This window comes from Anabrus simplex, chromosome 10 (assembly GCF_040414725.1).
Source record: "Anabrus simplex isolate iqAnaSimp1 chromosome 10, ASM4041472v1, whole genome shotgun sequence".
NCBI lineage: Eukaryota > Metazoa > Arthropoda > Insecta > Orthoptera > Tettigoniidae > Anabrus > Anabrus simplex.
This window is the reverse complement of record NC_090274.1, coordinates 24,071,461-24,090,539: the sequence shown is the minus strand read 5'-3', so window position 1 is coordinate 24,090,539 and position 19,079 is coordinate 24,071,461. Positions and strand designations below refer to the sequence as shown.

The following is a 19,079-nucleotide window of genomic DNA, read 5'->3' as shown; positions in this document are numbered from 1 at the left end:
GGTATAGACAAACTTATATTGAAATCTTTTGATCCGCTGTTTCGCGAGTAATCATAATCAATTGGATCGCCAATCTTCGAAGGAAGACAGCGTCCTAAGAAGAACTACTCCACCTACACGATACTGGCATAATTGAGCATCTTCAAAGACCACTGGACTGACCCAAAACTGGGCGAGTTGGCCGTGTGGTTAGGGGCATGCAGCTGTGTGCTTGCACCTGGGAGATAGTGGGTTCCAACCCCACTATCGTCAACCCTGAAGATGGTTTCCCGTGGTTTCCCATTCTTACACCAGGCAAATGCTGGGGCTGTACCTTAATTATGGTCAGGACTGCTTCCTTCCCATTCCTAGGCCTTTCTTATCCCATCATCGCCATAAGACCTATCTGTGTGGGTGGGACATAAAGCAAATTGTAAAAAAAACTGACCAAGATCAAACCCATCAACTTGGGCATCTACCGCCTGCGCCTATTTAGCCTGGCTAGTTACAAGATTGCTTTCACCATATTGAGAACTTTAACAATGATCACTATGAGAAAGATAACTCCTATCGTTGTATTCAGAGGCAGATACTTTTTACATCATCTACAGGAAAATACGCCATCAATACTGCAGACAAGGCTTTCCATTAATAGTAATTTTGTGCCTGCAAACTAGACGTTGTGGAACATTTTCAATGATACCAATAACATAGTGCTTCTCAACTGTGAAATGGGATTGGCTTCTCATTGACAAAAGTATAGAGATGAATCAGAAAATATCCCTAAATACAAAGTGTGTTTTTTAAGTAAGGTCCGTTTTGTTGTAGACACTAGTAGTTCGCGCGCATATCGCAACGAGCGCATGTGTCGTGTACCGGCATGCCTTGGGAACAACTGTGCTCAGTTTTAGCTCTGTAACTAACCTGTACGGTTCTGTTCTGTACTTTCAAAATGTTTAAGACTATCAACTCGCCCGCCGCATGTGAGGTTCGGTCAGTGATACGGTTTTTGTCAACAAGGAACCTGTCTGCTGCAGAAATTCATCGACAGATTTGCGAAGTGTACAGTGATACTGTTATGAGTGAAAGCAAAGTGCGTAAGTGGGTACGACAATTCAAAGATGGCCGTGACAACGTCCATGATGAGGACCACTCCGGTCACCCTTCTTTGATTACAGACAATTTGGTGGCTTCAGTTGAAGCGAAGATTCGTGAGAACAGGCGCTTCACAATAACAAGTCTCTCAAATGAATTTCCTGACATGTTGAGATCAGTGCTTTACAACCCTGTTTCTGAACACCTAAAGTTTAGGAAACTGTGCTCCCGTTGGGTCCCGAAACTCCTATCAGAGAACCACAAAAACCAAAGATTTGAGTGTGCGATGAAGTCCTTGACTCGTTACGACGAAGAAGGTGACGGCTTCTTGAGTCAGATCATAACTGGAGACGAAACATGGGTTTGGCATATCACGCCCGAATCGAAGCAACAGAGCATCGAATGGAGACACACACTCGCCTGCCAAGGTGAAGGCCAAACAGACTCTGTCCCAGCGCAAAATCATGGCGTCGGTGTTTTGGGATAGGCATGGTGTTTTGTTGGTCGACTTCATGCAACGAGGAACCACTATCAATGCAGAAGCATACTGCCAAACCCTGAGAAAGCTATGCAGAGCGATTCAAAACAAAAGACGCGCCATGCTGACAAAGGGAATTATCCTTCTCCATGACAATGCAAGATCTCACACTGCAGGTCAGACCCAAGATTTATTGGACAGTTTTGGCTGGGAAGTTTTAGACCACCCACCCTACAGTCCTGATCTTGAGCCGAGCGATTACCATTTGTTCCTCCACCTCAAACATCACCTCAGTGGCAACGATTACAATGATGACGACGACGTGAAAACGGCAGGGAACTCTTGGTTATCGGAGCAGACGGCAAGTTTCTATGAAGAGGGTATTTTAAAATTGGTTACGAGGTATGATAAGTGTTTGAACAAACTTGGCAACTATGTCAAAAAATAGAGTGAAGTATGTACTTTCTGAAAATAAATTTCTTTTTTTGAAATAATCTTTCGTTGTGTACTTATTTTCAAACGGACCTTACTTAAAAAACACGCCTCGTAGAATTCCATTTTTTTAAATGCAGGAGTTCAGTACTTCGTGCAACCTTGGGAAATGGCTCATTCTCCTTACCATAATTCCAGGACCTCAGTAAAATTGTTTTTTAAAGTATCATGTTTCATTAAATAAATGAATAAATAAATAAATAAATTAATAAATAAATAAATAAATAAATAAATAAATAAATAAATAAATATAAGTTTTGGAAAAATCCATGAACGGATTTGTATGGTTGATGCCTTAAATGATAACCTTGAATTTCAATATCCGATCAAAAATATATGATTTTTTTTTTAAAAAGCTCACAGGGCTACTGGATTGTACATACAGAGTTAAAGCTTCTTCTCACTTTCAAATCAATGTCTGGGCAGAGTGGGAGAGGATTACATGACTGTCCGATGGTTAATAGGTTCAAATCAGTTAGGTTGTTGCATGCTTAGTTTCTCTCAAGCTGACCCATGGCTAGGTCTCTCAATCTGAATGTAATGACTCAGTGAGACCCATTGGTGGAGTAACAACTTCACAAACTATCTCTCTCACCAAAAGGAAACCCTCCACTTACTTCTGGCTAGCTGAGAGCAGTGATAGCTCAATTAGATTGACAGTCCTGCATTAGGTCCACTGGCTGAACAAACTATGAAGCAGTAACATTAGACATATCTTCAACTTTAATCATTCCTGCCAAACATCAAAAACGAGAAAGAGCTAAGGTATGCGTAGCAGTATTAATTGCATACCTAACGCAGCTTTTATGATGTACTGTCACAGTTAATTGACCTTTAAATGGATTAACAGTTAATGTACTGGAACTAAAATGCTGGTAAATATTTGTAAAACAATAAACAACCTCTAAATAGTGAGTGGAAACAAAAGCTACTAAATTCCTGCACAGAGTCACCAACTCTGTGAAATTCTGAAGCAAGGTCACAATAACAAAGGTAGACAGGGACCTGCAAGAAGTGGAATCAAATATGAAGATAACCAGAGTGCACCGGTCACTGAAAAACTTCAATCACACTGTGATTTTCAAGAAAAAATTAAACTAAAGACAGGAAAAGCATGGACAGAAGAGAAGGAAAAAAAATGCCAAACATGTATGCAGAAGTACTGGGCGAAAGTTAAACAATACAGAAGACGACGATTGTTGAAATGGCATAGACCTCAGTTGGTCAAAATGAAAGGACAATAATAACATCCTTTACAATTATCAGCCTCGGAAACATTTTGGATCCTAAGAAAGTGTCCGAGGGCTTTGTCTTCCACCTATGATCAAACAAGGAACTATCATAGGATATAAACTTCATGGTTCTGATCTGTATTGAATTGTAATTACAAATAATTATTAAATTAGTGTCATAATGGTCCACCTTTCAATTTAGAATATTGCATATTATAGCATTGTAAGGTGGACCATTACAACATTTAATAATTATATTGCAAACAAGGAACTGTATGCAAGAATCAAAAAGATTACCACCATTATGAAAAAATGAAGGTTAACGTTTTACAGTCATCTGAACAGCATGAACCTGGCGAGATTGGTGGACAAACTACTCACTTTCCAAGAAAAATGGAAATCTCATCCCCGCTGGCTGAAGGAGGTGCACAAAGGTAAATGATACAAGACCAGAGGACATAATGAAGAGGACCAAATTTAGGAAGAAAGTTCCGAACAAGTGGCCGTGCGGTTAGGGTCTGCAGCTGTGAGCTTGCATTCAGGGGATAGTGGGTTCAAACCCCACTGTCGGCAGCCCTGAAAATGGTTTTTTGTGGTTCCCCATTTTCACACCAGGCAAATGCTGGGGCTGTATCATAATTAAGGCCATGGCCACTTCCTTCCCACTCCTAACACTTTCCTATCCCATCATCGCCATAAGAGAAAAGAAAGTTGTGGGGCTGAGGGATGATCCAGATAAAGAACCTGCTGAACCATGGAACATCTCGGCAGAAGAACAGCTGAAAAGGGGAAAACCTTTAGTTACAATGTAGAGGCGTAAGCCTAAGAAACAGAGGTACGTAGCTTCCGTAACCATAGTCTACGGCTGGCTGCATGCAAGATTCAAAAGGAAGAGAGACTATACTTTAATTCCTCAGTCCTCTGCTCTTATCCAACCTTTACCTCCAGCCTTCCCTCAGCTTCTCGTAAGGGCCCTCTCACCGCCACTAATCCATTATGACCTCGGAGATAGTAAAGGTAACTTTCTTAGAAACAAATAAGTACAGCATGGTGTTTTTACACTTGTTCAAGTAAGGCATCAATATTCTGTGAAAAAGGTCCAAAATATTGGCTGTTAGCAATATTTTATGATCTTATAGACCTAGTCACAGTCAATGCCTTCAGGTCACTGTTCTTGGCAGCCTTTATCACAGACAAGAAACAGGCCATTTGTTAGCAGCATCTAACTTTGTGGATCGGGCTAACTTCTAAAAGAAACCAAAGGATATCCACAACCAACACTCCAACAACTAAGGGAAAAAGCATAGAAAATGCTCATTCCATGTGTCCCTGATCAAAGAACACTAAATTCAGTTCAACCTGCAAATGACGGTATATAAGGGGCAGTCAAATGAGAACCAAACATCCGCTACAATGTAACCACGGAAGGGTTTTACTGAAAAGTAATTACCAAAAGCGTTAATACATTTATCCCACGGTGAGACGAGACAATCAATTCCAGGCTGCTGACGGATCCACAACTGCACCCACTCTTTCACTTCCTCGTCTGAATGAAATCGACGTCCACGAATGTCTTTCTTCAAGTCACCAAAAATGTGAAAATCACAAGGTAAAAGCTACAGGCTGTACAGAGGATGCTGAAGTGTTTCCCAACCGAATCGCTGAAGCGTAGTCTTCGCCAGATTGGAAGTATGATGGCAGTGACGTGCACGCTTCTTGGAATCTCCTATGCCACTCGTGCGAACTCCTCATGGACATGCACTGTTTGCCATACACAGCAGACATGCGATGACGAGTTTCGCGTATTCCAACACTCTCAACCACCAGAAAATGAACCACACTTCTCTGCTCTTCTTTGCTTGCCTCCATATTTACAGCTGGACGAACACACTAGACCAGTCGGTGCACCAACAAAGACATAACCCAATAACTGTGTGCCCCTGTGAATTGTCACTATGTGGTTCTCCTACCACAGCGATGGCAGTAATCATACGTAACAATAGTGTTGCCACCTTTCACATGGAATGTGTGTTATGGCGGGTGTTCGGTTTTCATATGAATGCCCCTTATATGAAAATATATATAAAATGTAAAAACTACAAACATGTTTACAAACAAAGAGAGATTCTGATGAAGGTGTTTGAATGATGTTTGCAGTTTAGTTATATTTATCTAATTAGTCTCCTTTCGTTTGTGTCCAGCTCTGAGGCCGAATGATCAACAGTTGTAGTCTTTGGTTCAGTGGGTCCTAGGTTCAATTCCCAGCCAAGTAGAGGATTTTATCAGCATCTGGTTAATTCCTCTCACTCAGGGAATGGGTGTATGTCCCAACGCACATCCCTTCACATACACACAACACAGCATGCTACCAGAAACATGCAATAGTGGATACATTCCTCTACATAGGACTGGAATCAGAGAGGGTATCTGAGTGTAAAACAAGGTCAAACAGATCGTGCACCATGGACCCCACCAGGGTGTGGGGAAAAGCATCAGACAGCAGATGAAATAGTAGCCTCTTTCCCTTTCTTGTTGTTGTTATTTATTGGGTCATCAAATATTTTTGGAAATGAGAAAGTCTCTCATAGTGCATTGGCACTGCCGGTGGCTCCAAGTAGCCTACGCAGTGACCTCCACGGTACGCACTAGCCATGCGTCTTTGTGGGTGTGCTATTTACCAACTGATGAACCCACTTTAGCACACTGGGGTGAAATGCTGGCAACCAGGAATGAGTTACAGTAGCAGGAAAATTTAGAATGTCCAATAATGGACCAACTACACTGGTATTAATACAACTCTGCATGCAACCCTATCCTGTGCTAACCTCTTCATTTCTACTTAACTACTACATCCTACGTCTACTCTAATCGGTTCGTCATATTCATGGTTTGGTCTACCCCTACCGTTCTTACCACCTACACTTCCCTCAAATGCAGGTTTGATCCTGCCTCAGTCCGAAGGGATTTGAAGGTACTCAAATACGACAGCCTCGTGTCTGTTGATTTACTGGCACGTAAAAGAACTCCTGCAGGACTAAATTCCGACACCTCGGTGTCTCAGAAAACCATAGTAGTAGTTAGTGGGATGTAAAGTCAATAACATTTTTACTCAAATACTAACTGAACAAGTCTGGGAGATGTGTCATATCTATTTTAGTTATTTAGTTATTTTATGTTGCACCGACACAGTGGCAATGTGGGATAGGAAAGGGGTAGGAGTGGGGAGGAAGAGACCGTGGCCTTAAATTAACGTACAGCTTGCTGCGATAATGGGAAACCATGGAAAACCATCTTCAGGGCTGCTGACGGTGGTGTTCGAACCCACAATCTCCCAAATGCAAGCTCACACCCGTGCGACCCTAACCTCACAGCCAACTTGCTCGGTATGTGTCCTGTCAATCTATTCTTCTGGTCAAATTTCACCATATTGCTCCCCTTTCATCAATTTGATTCAATATCTCTTCATTTGTGATTCAATCTACCCCTCTCACCTTCAGAATTCTCCTATAACACCACATTTCAAAACCATCCTGATCTTTCTTTCAGAGCTAGGTACTGGCCATATTTCACTTCCATACAATACCACGCTCCACGTATCATCTTTCTAATTCCTACATGAATGTTAGAAGTAAACAAATGTATTTTATTAAGAAAGGCCTGCCTTGCTTGTGCTAGTCTGCATTTTATGCCATCATTACTTCTGTCACTGTTAGTTTTTTAATCAAGTACCAATATTCATCTACTCCCTTTAACACTTCATTTAATACTAACATTTCCTATATCACCTGACTTCGTTTGACTGTACTCCATTTTTTTTTTTTTAATCATTAATTTATTTTTGTCTTGTAACTTATCCCTTCTCCAAGACTGCCCATAGCATTTAACAATTTCTCCAGATCTTCTGCAAACTTGGATAAAATAACAATATCATTGGCAAATCTCAGTTTTGATTTCCACTCCTTAGACTGTGATTCCATATAAAAAATTTCGTTTACCACCTGTTCCATACAAAAAATGAAAAGGAGAGGAGACAACTGCTGCCTTTCCTCACACCTTTTGCACTGCTGCTCTTTTTCATAGCCCTCGATTCTTAGCATTGTATTGGATGTAGCTGCAGTATCTGCGACATAACTACCCAATGGTCTTGTCACTATCTGGACCTAAGCAATCCAGAACAATGGTCTCGTCACTATCTGGACCTAACCAATCCAGCCCAATGGTCTTGTCACTAGCTGGACCTAACCAATCCAGAACAATGGTCTTGTCACTATCTGGACCTACGCAATCAAGAACAATGGTCTTCTCACTATCTGGACCTAAGCGATCCAGAACAATGATCTTGTCAATATCTGGACCTAAGCAATCCAGCACAATGGTCTTGTCAATATCTGGACCTAAGCAATCCAGCCCAATAGTCTTGTCAATATCTGGACCTAACCAATCCAGAACAATGGTCTTGTCACTAGATGGACCTAAGCAATCCAGCCCAATGTTCTTGTCACTAGCTGTACCTAAGCAATCCAGCCCAATGTTCTTGTCACTAGCTGGACCTAAGCAATCTAGACCAATGGTCTTGTTGCCAGCTGAACCTAACCAATCCAGCCCAATGTTCTTGTCACTAGCTGTACCTAAGCAATCCAGCCCAATGTTTCTTTATAGAAAAGAGTATGAATTGCTTGCATTTGACTGTGCTTTTTAGGCGAGTGGTGGTTTGCAACTCGATCTGATCAAGAACAATGGTCTTCTCACTATCTGGACCTAAGCGATCCAGAACAATGATCTTGTCAATATCTGGACCTAAGCAATCCAGCACAATGGTCTTGTCAATATCTGGACCTAAGCAATCCAGCCCAATAGTCTTGTCAATATCTGGACCTAAGCAATCCAGAACAATGGTCTCGTCACTATCTGGACCTAACCAATCCAGCCCAATGGTCTTGTCACTAGCTGGACCTAACCAATCCAGAACAATAGTCTTGTCAATATCTGGACCTAACCAATCCAGAACAATGGTCTTGTCACTAGCTGGACCTAAGCAATCCAGCCCAATGTTCTTGTCACTAGCTGTACCTAAGCAATCCAGCCCAATGTTTCTTTATAGAAAAGAGTATGAATTGCTTGCATTTGACTGTGCTTTTTAGGCGAGTGGTGGTTTGCAACTCGATCTGAAACCTGAAAAAAGAAAAGTATGAACGTAAGAGTATGATTCAGGCCATGATAAAAAATGTTAAAACTGTTTGGATTTTTGTGAATCGCCCTCATATTGGAAGTGTCATTCTTTCTCACATTTCTTGGAAGTAGTCTCCCAGCTGTTGCTTCGGCTCTCTGAAAGGTGTTAACATGTTCGCTAGTGCAGTGAGGAGGGGAGATAGGGGAAGAAGGTGTGTCCTCAACCTCCAATGTTGCTTGATGTTTCCCGAGGAGAAGGAGATTTTGACTGAGAATCAGGGGATCCAAGTTCGTTTATGAGATAGCATTTTAACAAGAGGACATTTTTTTTAAATATCTGGATGTGTTTTAACAAATTCAAAGTTTATGGTGTTGTGAATGTTTTAAGTTTAATATGCAGCTGATGATGTTTAGATACTAAATGAAACATGTACTACTGAAATGTAAATTTGCGTAAGACAAAAAATATATTATATTGATTAGGTGGTTGCTGCCAGATGGGGGCTTCATTCATTCCATTCCTGACCTGGTCGAATGACTGGAAATAGGCTGTGGATTTTCATTTTCATTGATTAGGTGGATTCATTGACTTACTTCATTTAGTTGTATAATACATCGGTACGGACTAGCTCGTGTGTGTGTTTGTGATGAAAGGCAGTATTCATATAGCCAGTCATGCTACAACAGCCCTTTCTCGTTCAGTGAGGAAACCAATGGCAAATACTTCACTCCTCATGATGCCTTGTACACTGCATTATGATTTTGCTCTCATTTTTCCTGGCTTCCCTATAACTGCCTAATTTCTAATATTGCATTCTAAGGATCCAACCAGCCTCTAGGCTGAAGACTTAATGGACACACATAAAAGTATGAGTAACCCACTGAGTGAGTCGTCTGCAATGGAACATAGGGTCAAGCACGTATTCGTTATGTTCATCAGTGCATAAAAGAGCCTTTATGTACACTTTATATCATCTTACTTAGTGGTGGTGGTGGTGGTGATGATGATCATATAGCCTCAGCTACTGTGTGCAGGCATTTTAATTCGATACCATCTGGCTGCCTGCTTGTCAATTTCAATGTTCCAGTTTACTCTAGGCCTACCAGATGACAGAGTAAATTGATTCTCTCTTCAGTCAATCAATCAATCAATCAATCAATCAATCAATCAATCAATCAATCACAACCGATCTGCATTTAAGTTAGTTGCCCAGGTGGCAGATTCCTTATTGATTGTTTTCTTAGTGTTTTCTTAAATAATTGCAAATAATTAAGAAATGTATTGAACATATCCCTTGGTAAGTTATTCCAATGAATATTTGCCCCAATCTGTCCTCTTGAATTCTAACTTTATCTTCATATTACAACCATTCCTACTTTTAAAAACAGCACTCAAATTTATTCGTCTACTGTCACTTCATGCCATCTCTCCACTGACAGCTCAGAACATACCACTTAGCACAATTTACGAACTTTATCATACAGATCCGTATTGATACAGTTTAAAATAAAAAAATCAGCTGAGGCTATAGGGAGTTTGACCAAATTTGATGACTTTGTCTTAAAAAAAAAAAAAGGAATATTCATAAGGATTAAACCATCAATAAGTTGGTCATGCAGCGCTTCAGCTTCAGGCTATCTCAGAAGCTTCAGATTCCTTCTACCAGATATAGCTTATTTTTTAAAGAAATTTCCATATGAGTCAAAGCTTTTAAATATTCGGATGTGGATTTGGTCCTGTTCCTATTCCGAGGTCAGAATTTCAATCTCCCTCAGTCAGCACAATGAAACTACCAGCTACCAACACTGCATGTAATATTATCAAGAAAGGCCATGCAAAATTTAACATTGAAGAAAGATTTTTTTGCAAGAAGTGTTGAACTATTTTATTGTAAACTAGTTGATGTACCCGTGCTTCGCTACGGGATTCTCAGAAAGACTGTCTTTGTGGTTTCCCTAACTACAGTTAACTTAGGCCATTACAAAAACGTCAGTAGGAATGTAGGGATTAAACGCAATATCATCATATAAAATAATAGCTCAAATGAAAAACCACATATTTTCGCACTTAACGAACAGTAGTACAATGCCGATCTAACAGTCCAAAGTTCCAGTGCTGGAATGACCATTCCAGGCCGCAGACAGCCGTGAACACTCCTCTGTCATTGTTCTGTTAAATATACACACTGCTCATTCCAATCAGTGCCTCAGCGTAGGGATTGAACAGCTCGAATGCTATGATGAACCAGTTTGTTGCGTACCATTGAAGATTTTTAAAAAAATTTGCTATAAGTGAGGACAATTTTGTGTAAATAATGTGTATATTTTATCTTTAGTGTATTCTCAAATAGTTTTTGAAGGACATGGGTTCTTCCATTTTTTTTTCAATTACTAGACAGCAACAATGAGCTTTGTAATCTACTACAAGACGTTATGGCTGATGAAGTCTCAAATGAGACGAAACATGTTCCAGGGTTTGTTTAATATGTTTTAATATAAAATAGCTTTTGCTTGTAAAGTGAGGTGTATTGATTGAGTGGACTATTGAACCTAACATTTTTTTTTACATAACCACTTAGTCGAGCAGCTTGTCTCCCTTCTCCCAACTCTTCCCAGCCCAAACTTTGCAACATTTTCGTAATGCAACTATTTTGTCGGAAATCGCCCAGAACAAATTAAGCTGCTTTCCTTTGGATTTTTTCCAGTTCTCAAATCAAGTATTCCTAGTGAGGGTCCCATACACTGGAACCATACTCTAGTTGGTGTCTTACCAGCGACTTATATGCCCTCTCATTTACATCCTTAACTATAATCCCTAAATATCCACATAACCATGTGCACAGATCTGTACCCTTTATTTAAAATCCCATTTATGTGATTACTGCAATGAAGATCTTTCCTCATTTTTCCTTTCCTCCTGGGCGTCTATGACTGTGTTTTAATGAATTTTGTAAGGTGAACACCAAATGTGTCACCAGAGATCTTTTACATGCTGACAGCGTACAACATGGAGAATCAAATGGATTTTTTTACGTCCTTCAAATATAGACTTCCTCTGCTGGGTTTGAACCTGTGATCTTGGGATCCTAAGCCGACACTTTACCACTGATCAACGAGTGATGATGCTCACCCTCTGGTTGAAAGTGGGAAACAGGAAGGGCGGCTCCTTAGGACATACCGTCTATCGTAAGCCTACCCACACAAATCGCTATCTTCATGCAGATTCTCACCCCCATCCAGCACAAAAACAAGGCATTCTCACGACACTCACCAAGAGCAGGTTATAAATTTCATTTTTTGTCCGTATTGAAGATCTACTTGTGATACAAATTCTTATAATTTTTTAATTACCACCTATTCAATACAATAAAAACGTAATAAAAACTTACATATTTATTAAGTATGGTACATGTTTCACTCCTTTTTCATGAGCATCATCAGCCATTTATTATTTACTTAAGGTTATATAAGATCATGAATCTATTCTACTGGATTAAGGTTATGCTTGTAAACCTGATTGACAAATCTTATAATATTTTACAATTCATATAACAAAAAAATTATGTCTTTACATTAAAACATATTTGTCTAAAATCTATCTAAGTCTAACATTTTATTGACGAAACTCATCTGGTGAACATCCTTTAAAATTATTTTTAAAAACCTTTCGAGATCTGGCTAATTTGTATTGATTCAATGTTGCTTGACTTGTATGATTGTCGTTAAAACTTCGTTAACTACATTAACAATTTTCTGGAAGAAGTTCTAGTCTCCGACAAGATTTTAGTTTAATCTTTCACAGTGTTTACATTAGCATCTTTATATACGGTATCATTTTTCACATTTTTATGTCCAGAATTTTAATAACTGGCTAAACTTTTAGCTTCCACTTTTAATATTAGTTGTACTCTTGATTATTTTTAGGCTGAAGATGCCCTTAATTGAGGGCGAAACATGTCCCATTTAACTGTGAGTCTATTTATGTAACCACTATAAGTGGAAATAAAAGTATTGAATAGGTGGATTAAATTAAAACACCTTTATTGTTATTAAACATACCACTTAATCGAGCAGCTCGTCTTCTTTCTCCCAGTTCTTCCCAGCCCAAACTTTGCAACATTTTTGTAACGCTACTCTTTTGTTGGAAATCAACCAGAACAAATCGAGCTGCTTTTCTTTGGATTTTTTCCAGTTCTTGAATCAGGTAATCTTGGTGAGGGTCCCATACAATGGAACCATACTCTAGTTGGGGTCTTATCAGAGATTTATATGCCCTCTCCTTTACATCCTTACTACAACCCCTAAACACCCTAATAACCAAGTGCAGAGATCTGTACCCTTTATTTACAATCCCATCTATGTGATTACCCCAATGAATATTTTTCCTTATATTAACACCTAGATACTTACAATGATCCCCAAAAGGAACTTTCACCCCATCAACACAGTAATGAAATGAAATATCGTATGGCTTTTAGTGCCGGGATATCCCAGGACGGATTCGGCTCGCCAGGTGCAGGTCTTTCTATTTGATCCTGTAGGCGACCTGCGCGTCGTGATGAGGATGAAATGATGAAGACAACACATAGGCTACACCCAGCCCCCGTGCCACTGGAATTAACCAATTAAAGTTAAAATCCCCAACCCGGCCGGGAATCGAACCCGGAACCCTTAGAACCTAAGGCCAGTACGCTGACCGTTCAGCCAACGAGTCGGACAACACAGTAATTAAAACTGAGAGGACTTTTCTTATTTGTGAAACCCACAACCTGACTTTAACCCTGTTTATCAACATACCATTGCCTGCTGTCCATCTCACAACATTATCGGGCTCACATTGCAGTTGCTCACAATCTTGTAACTTATTTATTACTCTATAGAGAATAACATCATCCGCAAAAAGCCTTACCTCTGATTCCACTTGTTTACTCACATCATTCATATATATAAGGAAACATACAGGTCCAATAATACTGCCTTGAGGAATTCCGCTCTTCGCCTACTCTAATTCTCTGAAATCTATTTTCTAGAAATATAGCAACCCATTCAATCACTCTTTTGTCTACTCCAATTGCACTCATTATTGCCAGTAGTCTCTCATGATCCACCCTATCAAATGCTTTAGACAGGTCAATCGCGACACAGTCCATTTGACCTGAATCCAAGATATCTGCTATATTTTGCTGAAATCCTACAAGTTGAGCTTCAGTGGAATAACCTTTCCTAAAACTGAACTGCCTTCTATCGAACCAGTTATTAATTTCGCATAATCAGAAAGAATGCCTTTCCAAAGCTTGGCCAAACATGCCGGTCCATTGGTACCCGTATCAAGGAACATGAACGTAATATTCGTCTCAACAAGCCAGACAAATCAGCAACAGCTAAGCATGCTCTATCGTCAGGTCATGATGTCATGTTCCAAGATGCTCAAGCTCTTACCCACACTAGACACTACAGGTCCAGGATTATATGGGAAGCTGTGGAAATACGTAGAAATCCTAACAATTTCGACAGGGACACTGGCTATCGAATAAGTAATACCTGTTGCCAGCCATTAATGATTTACATAGGTAGTTCCCTTCACTGTCCCTTCACTATTGTTATTTTGTTCTGGTGTTTTCCAAACTCATAGGTTTCTCACCGCCAGATGTTTCATTCTGGGCTTGTGTCAATGTCATACACCTCAACCTGTCAATGTCATATGTTGCGTACATATGTTATGTGACCCACTCAGACTGATTCTGATGGTTCCGTCAGCTTCCGCTTCGAACGCTAGCACTGTACCGCGTCCGGGTAGCCATCTGGTGGCAAATGAACGTACCATTTCCACTTCTATTATAACATCTAAATTCAAAGCTCATTGTTTGAGAAGCCTTTCTCGGTGACAGTCGAGATTTTCTTCTGATGACGCAGAGCAAAGTTCTCCGTGAAACATAAAGAATTTCACCTTATTTTCTTGACACAGCATAAGCCCAAAAGCCTATATCATGTCTATAAGTACGGGCTGTGAAAGCAGCAGTGACAACAGGAAGGAGTTCGTCAGGTGCTGAGATAAAGAGTCAATACAGGAATGAATAACAGCATCTGTTATGGTCAAGTTTATCAACAGGTGCTGAGAAGACATGAATGCCCTTTCATTTCTGTTCCCACCACTAACCACACTGACCAGTCAAAATAAGTAATGGAGAGGAACAAGCAAGTGACAAACCAAGTCATATATACGTAGGCAAGTCAACAAGCATCCGCAACCCTGCTCTAATATTGTCTTTAGGTTGGCTCTATGCCGTGGAGTGCTCACCAGCCACTAGATGGCACCGTTGTCATGTCTGTGGTAGGTTTCAGCGTTTAATATGCTTTTGTGGTCTGAGAACCATGGCTAATGTGCATGTAGTTTGGCACGTCATCAACAGTCACTCGTCTGTTATTCACGATCATATCATGCACATGTTCAATACTGACATCAATTATGGCTGCAGATGGGCGCCCAGATCTTTCCTCATCCTTCATGCAGGTGCGACCCCTTTTGAACTGTTCAATCCACTGGTAAAACATTTCGCTGTGGCAAAACATTGTCCCCGTATTGTGCTGAAAGTCTTGTATGAATTTCCGCTCCTGGTACACCCTCAGACCACAAAAAACAGATTACGGAATGCTGTTCTTCCTTGGTGCAAACAGAGAGTGGCGCGGCCATCTTTACGTTGAAACAGCACAAGATGTACTGATCTGATAATGCTGACAATTACAGCAAAATGCAGACACTCACTGACCTGCCCCCATATATAGAAAGTTGGGGAAATACAGAGGAATAGTTAATAGGAAAAGCACAATGACAGGTCAGAATATTGAAGATAGAAACAATGAAAGGAACACAAAATAGGATAACCACAATGACAGGTGTTTTTTTTTTTTTTACAAGTTGCTTTACGTTACACCGGTGCAGATAGGTCTTGTGGCGACGATGGAATAAGAAAGGCCTAGCAGTGAGAAGTGAGCAGCCATGGCCTTAATTAAGGTACAGCATTTGCCTGGTGTGAAAATGGGAATGCAAGCCGACAGCTACATGATCCAAATCATGCAGCCACTCGCTTGGTGTTAAATGCCTAAGTTCATATTGAAATGCAGTTCAAATTACTGACCATAAAATTTCTTCGGAGCTTTTTATGCAGTCATATGAGATAAAATATGAAAAATTAACACTACGATATTCTGGACTAATCTCCAAGGAAGCAAAAAAAGGTAAATGGACACAACCATTCACTGCTCTAATGATGTACCGGTAAAATAAAACTCAATAATGACGAAAGTTACAACAATGTGTTCAACATATCAAATGTGTCTTCATCGGTTTCAGCATCCAGTCGAGCAAAAAAGAAAGAACTGATGTACTGTAAATACAAGGAAAAATTTCCAAACATGAATCATTCCTCAAAGGTTCTGAGCATTCAGCTTGTGAATCGATTAATCAACTAATGACCCAGGCTATTTTAAAGAGTTCTCCACAACATGAGTTAATAATATTCTTGCTCGCTGGTCTGTTTCCCACATTCATGTATTCCAATAAATCAACTATGCCTATCTATTTTAAACCCAACACATTAGAATGAAATACGATAGCTTAGCCTATAACTCATTAATATGTGATTAAAGAGAAAATTAAAAGGGGAGTTTAAAAAAAAATCACCCATTCTAAGTCACTTTGACATAAAATTCCCTTAGACAAGATGCAATAAATAAATGCAATTCCATATCTAGTAACCTCAAACTGAACCCTTTACCAAGATTTGTATTAATTCCGTTTCTCTCAGACATTATCGCATCGCACAGTAAGAACACAATTACTTCGATGATTTTCTTCAGGACAGCATTAAACATTGACCCACGAAAGGTGCACCCGTTCAATATCTTAAAGTAAATAAATCTGCAATATGTACAACCTAGATTATGAAAACTTAAGGCCTTCCAGTACCTACGTAAAAACAAAAACAAAAAACTCAATAAAGAGCTTTTTGGGGAGATCAGGCGAAAACCGACTGTCAAACTCCCATCATCCACAAAAACACGTAACATATTTACCTGTCACGAATATTATAGTTCCAGCTAATTCGCCAATCCGGCACGTCATCACTGAATCAAACATTACTTGCACTGTAAAAATTTTCTTTTAAGACAACTTCTCAACAAAAGATATCAACTATAGAGAGTATTTTCCTCCTTCCTCGTTCCAAGTAAACACATGAAAACTCACGTAATACACTACGCTGTAAAATACACACATACTACGCAACATTGGCTGCAATGCATAATTCGCAGGGCTGGTTCTTCTTCAACCCTATCTCAGCAGCACGCAGTCAGTAACGGTTGGTAACATGGAACAACTTTTGTAGTGGTTGACCTGATAACGCATCTATCGGATCAAGGATATCCAACTTTACATATGAAATTACATTACGATTATATGCAATATTTCTTACTCTGTTTATGCGTAGCCTACATCAGAGAGGCCTACGTTATTAAAAATAGTACAGACCACTCATTCACTTTGGTACAGACTGCGGTATAACGTATAACAATGGTTTATGCCTGTTATCATTATGTTATATCGAGATCAATTATTTATGCTCATGCCTCATATTGCACCACCTGTTCTCCAGGAATTAGGGACAGAAACTTTTTTTTTCAATGGTTTTCTATAACTTTTCCCATTAATATTCATTTCTTTTATTTACATAACTCTGATACTTCGATTGACAAACGTATACCGGTACATAAAAATAAAGTACCTAAAGTAATTATATTGGAAAGAAAAACCTGTATGTAGCCATTACCCTACGCCTTTCGTGAGCAGTATTTTCTTGTTAATACCCTCTCTTTATTACATTTAACACTGCGTCGAAAAAAAAATTACCAACGGAACCTCATGACCAGGCTCACATCTTTGGGATTGGAAGCAGATGTTTCTATGACACGCCATCGCGATTTATTTGTTTATGTCTGTGCCTTATTTTATTATGACATTGCTGTCGTTAACAGCCCGCCTGGTAGAGCCTCCGTGGCTCAGGCGGCAGTGCGCCGGCCTCCCACCGCTGGGTTCCGTAATTCAAATCCCGGTCACTCCATGTGAGATTTGTGCTGGACAAAAAGGAACAGGTTTTTCTTCGGATACTCCGGCTTTCCCTGTCATTCATTAATCATTGCCCCAGAGGAGTGCGACATGCTTCGGCAGCCGGCACAATTCCTATCCTTGCCGCTAGATGGGGGCTTCATTCATTTCTGACCCGGTCGAATGATTGGAAACAGGCTGTGGATTTTCGATAGCCCGCCTGATTGCCATGATCGTTAACATGCTGAAATCTAAACGGTTTGACACCGCTGTCAGCTGGTTCGAGTCCCGTTGGTCGAAAAAATTTTCACCATCAGAATGGCCAGCAGGGTAGGTATACAATTTCTAATCACTAGATTGCGTGCCAATAGCCTGGGTTAAATTCCAAACCTCTCCGCAGTGCTCATGTGGAGTTAGGGCAAATGACACTGTTGATGGTATTCGTCCGTCGGATGGTGACATTAAGCCTTGAACGGACCCCTTGGTGCTATTCGACAGGAGTCGGCTATGGACCGGCACAGGGTTTCTCCCTGTCGCTTCCTACTATCATATTTATTTCATTCATCTCATCTCATTAATTCCTCTGATGAGGTTGATGTCAGAAAGGGCATCCGGTCATAAAAACCCGCCATGACAGATTCATCTCACCTCATACCCGACCCCGTAGAGAAACGCGACAAGGGTTGGACAGACAAACAAACATTGCTGTCATTGATTCATCTTAGTTTTGTTAAACCTATTGTTACTCTAAAGGTGGTGTAAGCATTTTAGATGTAGGCCTACAAAGTAGCGTGTGTAACTCGCAGAATATTATAGGAAAACAATGAATAAATCAATCAATCACTATCAGTCAATCAATCAATCACTACTGATCTGCATTTAGGGCAGTCGCTCAGGTGGCAGATTCCGTATCTGTTGTTTCCCTAGCCTTTTCTTAAATGATTGCAAAGAAATTGGAAATTTATTGAACATCTCCCTTGGTAAGTTATTCCAATCCCTAATTCCCTTTCCTTTAAACAAATATTTGCCCCAATTTGTCCTCTTGAATTCCAACTTTATCTTCATATTGTGATCTTTCCTACTTTTGAAGACACCATCCAAACTTATTCGTCTACTGATGGCCTCCCACGCCATCTCTCCACTGACAGCTCGGAACATACCACTTAAATACAAAGTATGTTACAAGTGTTATTTTTTTTAATATCCACCTATTCAATACAGAGAGATCTTTTTTATGAATTAAATATTATTATAAAATGTTAAGGGACATGTTTTGCCCATATTAAGGGCATCATCAGCCTCAAACTCAAACCTGTATGGTGAAAAATCAGGATCCTGATTGTTCTTACAAGTTGTAAAAGGAGGATATCAATATAGGTGTTAGTCTAAACATAAAAAATTATTAGAATGTCCTTCGTTAAAATCATAGTAAAAAGCTGCATGTCACAAGTTCACAAGATTATATTTTCCGGAGTATTGAGTCAATGCGCCCAAAAACCTGTTGAGGGTATAGCAATAAACAGCTCATTCTTTA

The 19,079-nt window shown here is 39.9% G+C and overlaps 1 protein-coding gene across 1 annotated transcript in view; it reads right to left on the bottom strand.

Annotated features, from left to right (window-relative positions):
- The window catches only part of LOC136882022 (protein dopey-1 homolog), a 168,097-nt gene extending 151,435 nt beyond the window's left edge, over nt 1-16,662 (bottom strand). The window contains exon 1 of the mRNA XM_067154520.2: nt 16,519-16,662. The gene's annotated coding sequence lies outside the window, so the exon portion shown is untranslated. The remainder of the gene's footprint in view (nt 1-16,518) is intronic.
- Between the last annotated feature and the right edge of the window lie 2,417 nt (nt 16,663-19,079).